Source organism: Corvus kubaryi, unplaced genomic scaffold (genome assembly GCF_017639235.1).
Source record: "Corvus kubaryi isolate FWS band 111438036 unplaced genomic scaffold, C.kubaryi_AGA036_p1.0 71, whole genome shotgun sequence".
NCBI classification, from domain to species: domain Eukaryota; kingdom Metazoa; phylum Chordata; class Aves; order Passeriformes; family Corvidae; genus Corvus; species Corvus kubaryi.
Window position 1 is genome coordinate 8,452,241 of NW_024582059.1, and position 10,709 is coordinate 8,462,949.

The 10,709-nt window shown below is 42.9% G+C and overlaps 1 long non-coding RNA gene across 1 annotated transcript in view; it reads right to left on the minus strand.

The window, feature by feature from the left end:
* Positions 1-10,616, minus strand: part of LOC121675019 — a 33,380-nt gene extending 22,764 nt beyond the window's left edge. The window contains exons 1-3 of the long non-coding RNA XR_006019935.1: positions 9,744-10,616; positions 4,740-4,930; positions 1,835-1,993 (exon numbers count right to left, since the gene is read on the minus strand). This is a non-coding gene — a long non-coding RNA (uncharacterized LOC121675019). The remainder of the gene's footprint in view (positions 1-1,834; positions 1,994-4,739; positions 4,931-9,743) is intronic.
* Positions 10,617-10,709: the final 93 nt, after the last annotated feature.

A 10,709-nucleotide genomic window follows, 5' to 3' on the forward strand; every position in this document is an offset into this window, starting at 1 on the left:
GATGTGCTCAGGGCAGATTCAGAGTTTCATTCTCCTAGTCACTGGAAAGCAGAATAGTTACTGTCTGGTCTGTCTCACTGGAAGTCTGCATGTTTGGATCCAGATGTTGGCATGCTAACCTAAGATCTTTCTTCACAAACTTACTGGGCAGACCACAGGAGAAGGAGGGTAGGATCAGAATAAGGATTGAAAATCACTTCTATTTGTGAATCTGAGTTGAGTTTAGGTTATGAAACAAGAAAAATAGGGAAAAAATTGAAAAACTGGGGCAAGTACTTCTGGACATGTACTGCTAATCAGAAGAAAACAATGTCATAAAGACATTGGGGAATCCCATGGGATTTCTGGCTATTATCTACCCAGTTTTTCTGCCCTGTGGGAATTTATTTCTTGGAGCAGAGCCATAATGCTAGACTGGACAGTTGCAACAGCCAGTCTCAGACTTTCTCTGCAGTCTGACAGTTCCTCTCTGCACCCAAGCTTCCCCGTATTCTATCCCTAATCTTGGAGTGGCAGGGCAGCAGTGCCCCTTGTTCTAATATACTAAGGTCTATGTACTTTCACAATGGTATTAAGAAATCCCCTGAGTTGAAAACAGTTGGAATTTAGAAAGATATTTGGGTAAAAAGTAACATCTGCTTGTCCTGTCCATACTCTTCCCTAGGCACCTGCCTGTGGCCATCAGTGCAGACAAAATGTTGTTTTATGGGGCCCAGTGGTCTGAAGTAGCATGGCTGCTTTTATGAAGTCATTTGATAATCTTCATCAAATATTTAATGACTGCATGGTCTTTGTATGAACACTACTGAATTCATTCTGCATACAGAAAAACTGGATGGTACTTTGACAAAATACATCTGTCTGGGCAGACAAACCGCAGTCCTAATCTTTTAGGTGCTCAGAACTGGGTATTTTCATTTAGTCTGGCATTTAGAGTCACTGCAGGATCTATGATTTTAACTGCTATGTTCAAGATAAGTGCTAACATAAAATACAGATCATTAATCAAAAAAATCATTTCAACACACACTTAAGGATGTGAATAATTACACTAAAGGGAATGGCTCTGCTGACTGGCCTGAGTTGATATAACAGTGAACCTATGCAAAGGCAAAAATGTAACAGTAATCAGATGCAATCTGGAAATAAGAATGTATTTTTTCTAGCATAAAAAATAGTTCTCTTCAGCAACACTGATGTCAGATCCACTAGCATGTATAAGTCTCTCTTACCTCAAGACAGGAAGGATAATGTCTTAGATGAGAGAAAATTATGTTAAGGATGCATTAAGAGGTCACTATGTTCTTTAATATCAAATGACCACCCATACTAAAACCTCTTGCATCTCTGTTTACAGTTAGACATTTAAATAAAAAAAATAAGCAGTTCAGCACAGTTTCTTGAAGTTTCTTGAAGTGCTAGACTTTTAATATTGATGTAAGGTATGTAATTTACCCTGTACATTTCAGGCATAATGTGTAAAATACTTGTTTCCACAACAAACTGTCCTTTTTGGATGAATGGGATATTTCTACAGGGATTTCTGGGTAGCATATTTTTGGAAGTTTCTACTTTGGAAATTATTAGTTGCTATGATAATTTCTGAGAAACCATGAAGTGTAATAACTAGGCACCAAGTATATAATTATTATTACTCTGAAGTGTGTTTTTCAAACCAGAAGGACATGGCCTTTCTTCTGTGCTTAATTGTATTCAAGCCTCTGAGAAGTATGCTCAGCTAAGAGGGTTCATATAACAGTTATTGTTCCAACGCCTGATTTTGTCCAACATTCCTATTCTCAAAAAATATCTCCTTAAATAGTGTGTCACATACCTACGTTGGTGCCTCAGGCACCTGTCCTTCTTTTTGAGTTCATTCATTCTCCAGGACTTCCACTGCTGTACAGGTAATGGTTCTACTACATTTCACAGTCCTCATTTCACTCCTTACCCAAACAATCAGCAGGCAGGCATTGCTAGTTCTCCTCATTTTCTGAAAGAAAATAGCAGAGCTTTAATTCCACGGTAAATTTAAGAGTGCCTTTTAGGATCTCCTAAGGCAGATCCTTTAACATGCATGTATCCTTCACACTGGTGTGAAAACCCAGACATTCCCTCAATTACTATGGTAGTGTCCCTTTTCTGAATTGCTAAATCTGGATGAGGGGACAGATTCTAAAGTTCAGTCAGCACAAATATAGAGAATATCAATTTTTTAGACTAAGAATCAAACTAAGCCCTTAGAGTGAGATTCTGCTGAAATAGGTCTCTTAAAGGTAGAAAGAATCTGTTTTCTTTAGGTAGCAGTTTTGGGGCTCATGTCCAGTTTGGAATTGGAGCCTGGGATAGGTGCAATTCATTATAACACCATGCCAGCGTGCTAAAAGTGTTCCAAAGACTGCAACTGAGCATCTTGTGGGTTGTAAGAAATTTGCCCTACGGGCCTTTGGCACCATATGTCTAGCAGGTAGCTGACAGCTGTTCAGACTGAGTGCAAATCAAGAAGAATTTAAGTAAAGAGCAACTACTACAGTAAAGCACATCAGCAGTGTGATTTAGGTAGAATACATATGCTATGGTGGGCAAAAAGGAAATCTGAATGTGATATTGCATGCTGTCCTCGCTTTTGTCCTCAGGAACATCTAGATACCTTTCCAAAATAGTCAGCCAGGAGAAATACTGAATCGTGCTTAAAACTCTTATCAGATGGAATTGCCATGTGTCCAACAAGGCACCTGTCTCTTCTTTTTATTATGTAAGTAGAGGAAATAAAGACAGGTACTTAATTTTGTATAGCACTTTGCATGCAATAAGTGCCTTTAGAAAGTGTTTATGTGGCAGAAAGTATAGAAGGTGTTACTGAATGACATCTCAATAATAACTGTCTTCCTGATTCTTTTCAAGGTCAAGCTATATTCTTTATCAATTTGTATAGATATAGTTGTGGCGTAGTTATTCATGAGGCATACAGTTCATGCCTGTAGCATGTTGATAAGAATTACTAATCATGCATTAACTCTTCACTAGTCATTTACATCTACCATTTATGCATGAACAAACACTGCCTTTAAGAACTTTGAAGCTGACAGGCTAATCCTTTTCACCACTGACTTGTATCTCAATTCCTCAATGACAGTATAATCCACAAAAGAATCCACAATGGCACTAAATGTGTTCAGCCAATTAATTACACCATTTTATTGAGACATAGAGGTTAAATGAGAGCATATGAGTTAAATGTGGATGCAGACAAATAGGTATCTTTTTATTTAATTTTTTTTTCTCACAAAACTGGTGTGACAATCTCAACTTTATAAAATATTATCTTACAGGAAGAAAATGAGCCTCTGTAATTTTCAAGAGACATTTAGTTGTTTTTTAACACTATTATAGGTATATAATTGTGTTCAAAACTTTTTAAAGTTATTAACACTGTGAGTGTTATAATGTGCAACAGGAGTTTAAAGTCTTTAAAAATTTTAAAGTTTAGTAGAGGAGGTTGGACAGGAAAAGGATAGGAATGGGTAAGGGTAAAGAAGAATACAGAAGACCCTCCTGTTGAGTCACAAGTTTTAGAGTAGACCCTCATGCTAAACTGAGCCTGACCTTTACCAACAGTTAGTTCCTGAAAGCTCAACAGCCATTAACCTTAACAGCACTTAAATTTAACAGCACTTAATCTGTAACTTAGGATCAACAACTTAACGAAGGATTCATATAGAATTTGCTATAGCACAACAGTAACTCACCTACAGGCCTAACTTACTTTCAAATCTAAAGTACTTAAGAATCTAGGTGAGCAACATTCCTAGTAATTTGCTACAGCATATTCACACTTGCATGCACAGACAGAATCTGTACAAGGTACCTGTGAAAAATTACCCTTGAGTTCAGTGAAGTAATAATTTCAGATGCCTTTGCATCTTCTCAACAGGCACAGGGTTGAACCTCGGGGAGCTGGGGTATGAGCCCAGGATCCATCGTGATGGTTCAGTGATCCTCTGCACAGAGCAAACTCAAGAGTTCACTGGCTCTGAGAGCTGTCCCAGGCAGAGGGAGGTCACTGGTCACAGCTGCTGTGGTCTGGGAGAGCTCAGAGGGTCTCACTTTGGGCTGCTGTTTTTAGGATCACAAGAGAAGTGGCTTTAGTCATAGTAATCTTCCATCTGGGCCACAATTCAGGTCAGAAACTTTCTTTGAAAATTTGATAATGAAAGTATTATCCCACTTGGGTTGTTGTTCAGACAAGAAAAACAAGTTTCCACGGCTGTTTGTTACAGTCCAGGTGGTCATTAGACAGTACTAGTTCCTGGGAGCAGTGTTCCTGATAAGCTCCAGGTGCACCTCCTCAAGGCGGGGGCCTAGGGAGTGTTTCGGGGATTGTAGTGTGGCCAGGGCTGGGGGAGTGGTGTGTGCACCACCGCACAGGGCAAAAAATCTTGAGGTCATACAAACAGCTTGACAGTGGTTTGCACGTGGAGATCTGTCAGCAAAGGCATAGCTACATAGTAAATGTAAGTAATAAAATGCATAAGGCTGCAAGGAACATGTTTTCAGCATCTTGTATGATCTTGATTTTCTATAAATCCATGACAGCAATTAGACATGTGGCTGCTTCCTGTGAAGTACAGGCATTATGAATATGGTCATGTCTATTATGATCAATGTATGCCATTGCTGTTTTGAGAAGCTCTGTATCTATCAGATACATAAAGCCTAACATATATATATATACTTACCAGCATTAACATGTTTGATGAGGCACAGGTTTCTAATAATTTTCTCATTTAATTTTAATGAGACATTTCACTGCGTGTGCAGCTCTCTCAAAAGTCTTAATTTTAGAGCCTCCACCAAGGCATAGTAGTCTGAATTTTCCAGTCAGATTTGCCAGATCAACCCTGTAAGGATCACCTGTCATACTCAGTATCTGTAAAGGAGAGAGAGATGAGTGAACTGGAACATTAAGGAGGACAGACTATAATATTCTTCATCTGATGGTTCATCTGTTTGCTATTTTGTTTGCTGCTGGGTTTGCTGCTTCAAATTCCTGTATCTCAAAATGAAAGGAAAACCATTAGTCTTCATTTTAAAGAAACAAAATCAGGTTACTTCCACAGTTTTTGTGCCAGATGGGAGGAACCTTTCATACCAAATACCTATTTTGTCCCTATTTCCTACAATGACCTGAGGATGTATACCCCTTTTTACAATAATAGAGAAGGAAGGAAGAAGAAAGAGTTATCATCCTTTGGAAATCAGTCTTTTTTAGGTGCCCTGTAAATCTCTAAACCTTCGGGGTGATCACCGTAGCCATCAAGACGATTGAATTCAAGGTGATTGAAAAAAAACCTTTTTAAAATTAAAAAGGTTGCAGAATATGAAATCTTTTCTAAAACTGTGTTTTCTAATTGTGTGAATTAAATCAAATTAATGTATAAAAAACCCAAGTTTGGTGAGCATTGAAACTAAGGAAATATGATTTTCATTTGATTTGGGTCTTCTGTCTCCCTGGCTTTTTAATTGAATTAATCTGAAAGCCAATGCATGGGTTCTTGTGTTAACAGAAATTTAAAAATATATATTTGCTTTCCTGAAAAAAGCTTGGTAAAGGCTCTAATAAAATTTGGTCAGCTATTTGACATTAGAAGTTCTGGTTTTCAGTCATAATTCCTCCTCTAGAAAAGTAGATGCTTTATGAATTATATATTTTTGTGACTAAAGAACTTGTAATCACTTTTTCCTAGGTGGTTTTTCTGATGTCTAGTGACCGCTCAGGCCAGTCTGCTTGTTCTCCTACTTTTCTTCCTTCTGCAGGAGCATTATCTTAATCTGTATTTTAAGACAGGTGCCTTTACAGAATACACAGGACTAATCTCTGAGTCCTCTGCCTCTTTTTTTATAATGTTATTGTTATTATTTTAAATGCTGGATCAGTCACTTGAAAAAAATACCCCAGAAGTTTGAAACAAGCTATTTGAAATATATACAGTGTTATTACACAAAATTCGATACCTTAATGAGACTTAAAAGAGCAATAAACCCAAAGAAATTCTATCTTATACAGCTGCAAAGTATCTTTTGTGTGATTGAACAGCAGAGCTGGACCTTCAGATATGCATGTTCTACTACTGCAGACTAAAGACACAATTAATGTCCCTGGGCTGATCACAAGGAAATGTCTTGTTACATTTTGCATTTGGTTTACACAACTATTTTCTAGGGAATATTGTCTAAGATCAGGAATTTATGGGAATTACTCCTGAATTAGACAATTTAACATGGTCAGATAGTTCCAACTCTGGACAAGGCAGCAATTGCAAGCAGAGGAAAGATAGTTAAGTCTACCTCTGCCCTCTGAAATACAATGAATATTGAGACAGACGTGTGTCTGTCCCTATACATTCATTTACTAGTAAAACTTAGATATCATTCACTCCTCTTCAATAGGATCTCTGAAATACAAACCAATGTGACCAAAACCAATCAGCAGAAGCTGGACCGTTACTCATGATCAGCTGGCTTGGTGGTAGAAGGCTCTCTCATGAGACTGTTTTCTCCATTTCTTCCCATTTGGGCATTGCCAGCTCAGTTGGCACTGCAATAGGACATTTGAACAGTGTGCAGGCTGTCCTCCAGAGTCTTGCATTAATGACAGCTCTGGCTTCCTCTTGCAAGTGTGGAGTGAGGGGGTGGAGTGATTATTCTGACCCTGCTGGCCTGCCAAGACGATGCTGCCAGGTAGGAAAGCAGTTGTCTGTGACCTTGGACAGCTTCTATAGTGTGAGAGGCAGAAGAAGAGGCCTTTTCCTATAGAATCTTCACTGCATTGCCCTGTATCAGGAAGCTCTTGCCAATGCCTATACCCGATGGATCGAGATGGATCCTGCTGCCCAAAGTAAGCTTTCTTCTTCGCTCCCTTCTGGATTGGATTTGCCCCAGTCCTGGTTTTCCTGAGTTTGTAGCAAGTGCTCTAAGCTAACAGGGTTAGGAGCATGTTAACTTTAGAAGAACTGAAATAATAGTAAAACATCTGGGTCATGAGAAGTAATGTAGTGCAGGTTTGGGTAGAGCTCTGCTTAAAAGGCAAATGAACAGAAGTGGCAAGGATGGAGGGAGCAAGTGAAAAATGAAATCAAATGTTTCTGGAGATAAATGGAAGCAGCTCTGTGTCCCCAGCAATGGGGAATAAAAGAAATTATGAGGAAATGCAGGCAGCAATTAAGAAAAAATCCGTCTGCCTGGGAGCAGTGGAAACCTGACAGGTCAAGGCAGAGGATGAGCACCCTGTCGGTCAGGCTTTCCAAGCTTCTGAAAAGCATCCTGTGGGCTTTGATGGAAGAGATTGCCCTTAGCAGTGGGGTGGAGGCTCCAGAACCTGCTCCATGGTGCCACCATGTCTGGCTGGCAATGCATGGGGGCCATGGTGGGACAAGGGCAGCCAGGCCAGGGCAGCTGGTAGAGGCAGATCAGGCTCACAGCAAGTCAGGACAAAGAGCTGGTGTCACTGCTGTGGCAAGTGGAGGGTATCCAGCCAAAATATCTAACTTTGGTTGTTGCCAAAAGTTGAAAACACTTGCAAAAAACTCTTTTGCTTAAGGAGAAGAGAAAAACTAACTCTCTCCTTTTTCTTTTTAAAATGTATTTTGTCCATGCATTCCCCTGCCAGGAAACATGCCTATGGGAGGTTGGGGCTGACCTGCTTTTGATTCCCCTTTCTTCATGGGAGAGCCTATCTCAGGATGAACAGCCTCTGTAGGACTTGGTCAGGTTGGGTTGAAACAGGAACTGTTCTGGTTTGGGCTGCAACATATACTTTTGTTTTTTTTAATGTGGTTTCTTGGTATTAGAAAACAACCAACTGTGCAGCCCAGCATGTGCTGTGACTGACTGTTGGAGGAGTGATTCCTTTGCTGAAGCTCACATGGAATGTTGTGAATTGAGGGGGGTTTTACAGCTTTGGGGTACTAACCACCAAAGAACAGGTCCTGGGATCTTCCCTGCCAGCAGGGCTGGGGCTCTGCACCTTCTGAGACGTGCCAGCTTCTCCTGTGTGTCCCAATGCATGGGGGCAAGCCCCAGTCAGGCTTGCTGCAGTTGGAAGAAAAAGTTGGAGTTTCCTAACAGAAAATAGTTGTGAATTTAATCATCAGCCTTCTCCACTGCAATCTGCTTCCTGGTGCCATGTTCCCTTCTGCAGATGTGTGGGTGAGGGACGAATATGGAACTGGAAGCCGGCATGGGGGCTTGTGGTGTCTCAGTTCTGCATGGGCAGTTCTGCTCCAGAGCCAGCCCAGGCATGTGGCTTAACTGCAGCCTGCCTGGCTGAGGAGATGGAGGCTGTGAAGGGTGAAACACTGGGAATTGCCATCCCAGCTGAAAGTGGAACCCGGAAGGAGCTGCCATTCTCTCATGTGCCTGATGTTGTGGCAGGCACAGGGAAGCTGCCAAAGCAATTGCCCCTGTCCTCCAGGCACTCCCCAGCTTGCAGGTGAACAATGACCTGGAAGTGGTGCCGAGCCCCAGCACATGTGGGACAGGACAGCAAAACTGAGATGGAGGGGAGGAGAGGGTAAGGGAGGGAAGGAGCATTCCTTGGGGTGTGGTGGGTGCTTTGGGCTGGCAGAGGCTGGGGAGCTGACTGGGACCCCAGGGGCTGCTGCCCACGACTGGTCCCTGCCTTGCCCCAGCATGAGGTGTTACAACATGTGTTGCTTCAAAGAGGCTGCGATAGAAAAATACTTTTGCTAAGCTCTTCTCAGGAAAAAGAAACTGTCTTTGAACAAAGTCATGAAAGAAAGGTTACTGGCAAGTGTGGCATAGAGCCATAGAGCCTTATCTGTTCCTTGGGTAAGTTTTTGGTTTGGAGAGGAAACATTTCCAGGGGAGAGTATGACCTGTGGCAATTGCAAGTTTATTCCGTGGGTTTGTACCTAGAAAACAAATACCTTGCCTGTGAGTTCAGCTGTGTTGGGACTTACAGGCACTCTACGGTGGATGCAGTAGCACATACAGCAACATCTTAGGAGTCCAAGACAGAGTCTAACCTTCCCATACTCAGCAGTCAAAAAAAAATTTAGGTGGAGGGCCCGTTCTGGTCCTCCTATACTGCTGCCTTTGTCCCCAGACAGCTGGAGCCCAACCTGCCTGCTCAGCTTAACATTTGTGGGCAGGGAGCTCATTGGAAACAGCTCAAAACCAGCTGCTTCTTCACATCTCACTGTGACAGCTCAGGAATGTGGGGAGAAGGAATGAGTGGAGAAGCAAGGAGGGGACTGAGGAGAGAAGCCATAGCTGCTCCCCCAGCTGCAGGAGGGGAATGAAACCAGGGTGTTGGAGGGAGGCCCAGGCCGTTCCTGGGGTTTGTTAGGTGGTGCATTACCCCCTGTCTGGCTTCCTGAGCCTCAGCTGCAGTTCCCACCATCCCTCAGGTTTCACCTTCTCTCTTTTCATCATGAGCTCCTGGCCTCAGCTGTTCTATGGATGTTCCCCAAATTGAGGAAATCCCACCATCTCTTTTTACTGCCACAGGGACCACAAATGCAGCAAGTGTTAGTGCTGGAGCTCTGTCGCATAGGATGCTCTTTTCTGACCAAATCATGCCTTTCCTTCCCCCCCCACCCCATCCGCTTTAAAGCTCCATTGGCTTTAACATAAGCCAGCCCCAAGCAGGGCTGTGCCGTGGTCCTGCTCTACAGCAGGAGGGGGGAACAATCAATCCTCAGATGGGGTCTGCAACCTACCTGCTTTTCTGCAGGGGTCTCTGAAGGTAGGAATCCCCATCCCTGTGGGACAGCAGTTCCATGTGCCTTGTCCTCGGCGTTTGGGAGAGGGAGGGCGAGGTTTTAGTAGAAAAATGCTGGCAGTGATGGAGAGGTGCTGCTGCATGCACAAAGTGTGCATACTAATGTCTGAGTTAAACCACCCTGAAATTTTTTAAATCCCTCTTAAACTAGGTAGTCCTCACTACATGCTGATGGCAGCACACCTTTTCCTTTCCTTGCTAGCTTTCAGTGTGTGTTATGGGAAGGTTCTCACATGGGCTCATCCTGTGACATGCCAAGCCAGAGCATGTGGCAACTCAGCCATGTCCTACTATCACCTGCATCCAGAGGCCAGAGAGGAATGACTTCCACTCTCATGGCCATATCTGGAGAGCATCAGCAATGCTAGGGTTATCTCTCTGGCTGCTTGTGGGACAAAAAAAAGAGTGAAGGAGGGGGTCCTCATCCCAGGAAGCTGGGCCTATGCCTTGGCCCTACATCAGCTTGGACCTGGTAGGTGCATCTGTGCTCTTGCCAAGATACAGTGGTGGGGAGTGAAAGGTGTGCTGTCAAATTCTCCCTGCCCACCCTGGTGTCCTGGGCTGCCTCCTGCCCCTTCCGTGGGCCTCTCAAGGGGCTGCTGGAAGAAGAGACTGATCCTCACCTTTATACAACCTCTTTTCAGTTAGTTGTAGAGAGCAGTAAAGTCTTGTCTGAGCCTCCTTTTCTCCAGGCTAAACACACCCACCTCTCTCAGCTTCATAGAACTTACTATCCAGACCCTCCACCAGCTTTGTTGCCCTTCTCTGGACTCACTCCAGCACCTCAATGTCCTTCTTGTAGTGAGCGGCCCAAAACTGAACACAAGATTCAAGGTACAGCCTCACCAGTGCCAAGAACAGGGGGACAGTCACTGCCCTGGTGCTGCTGGCCACACCATTGCTG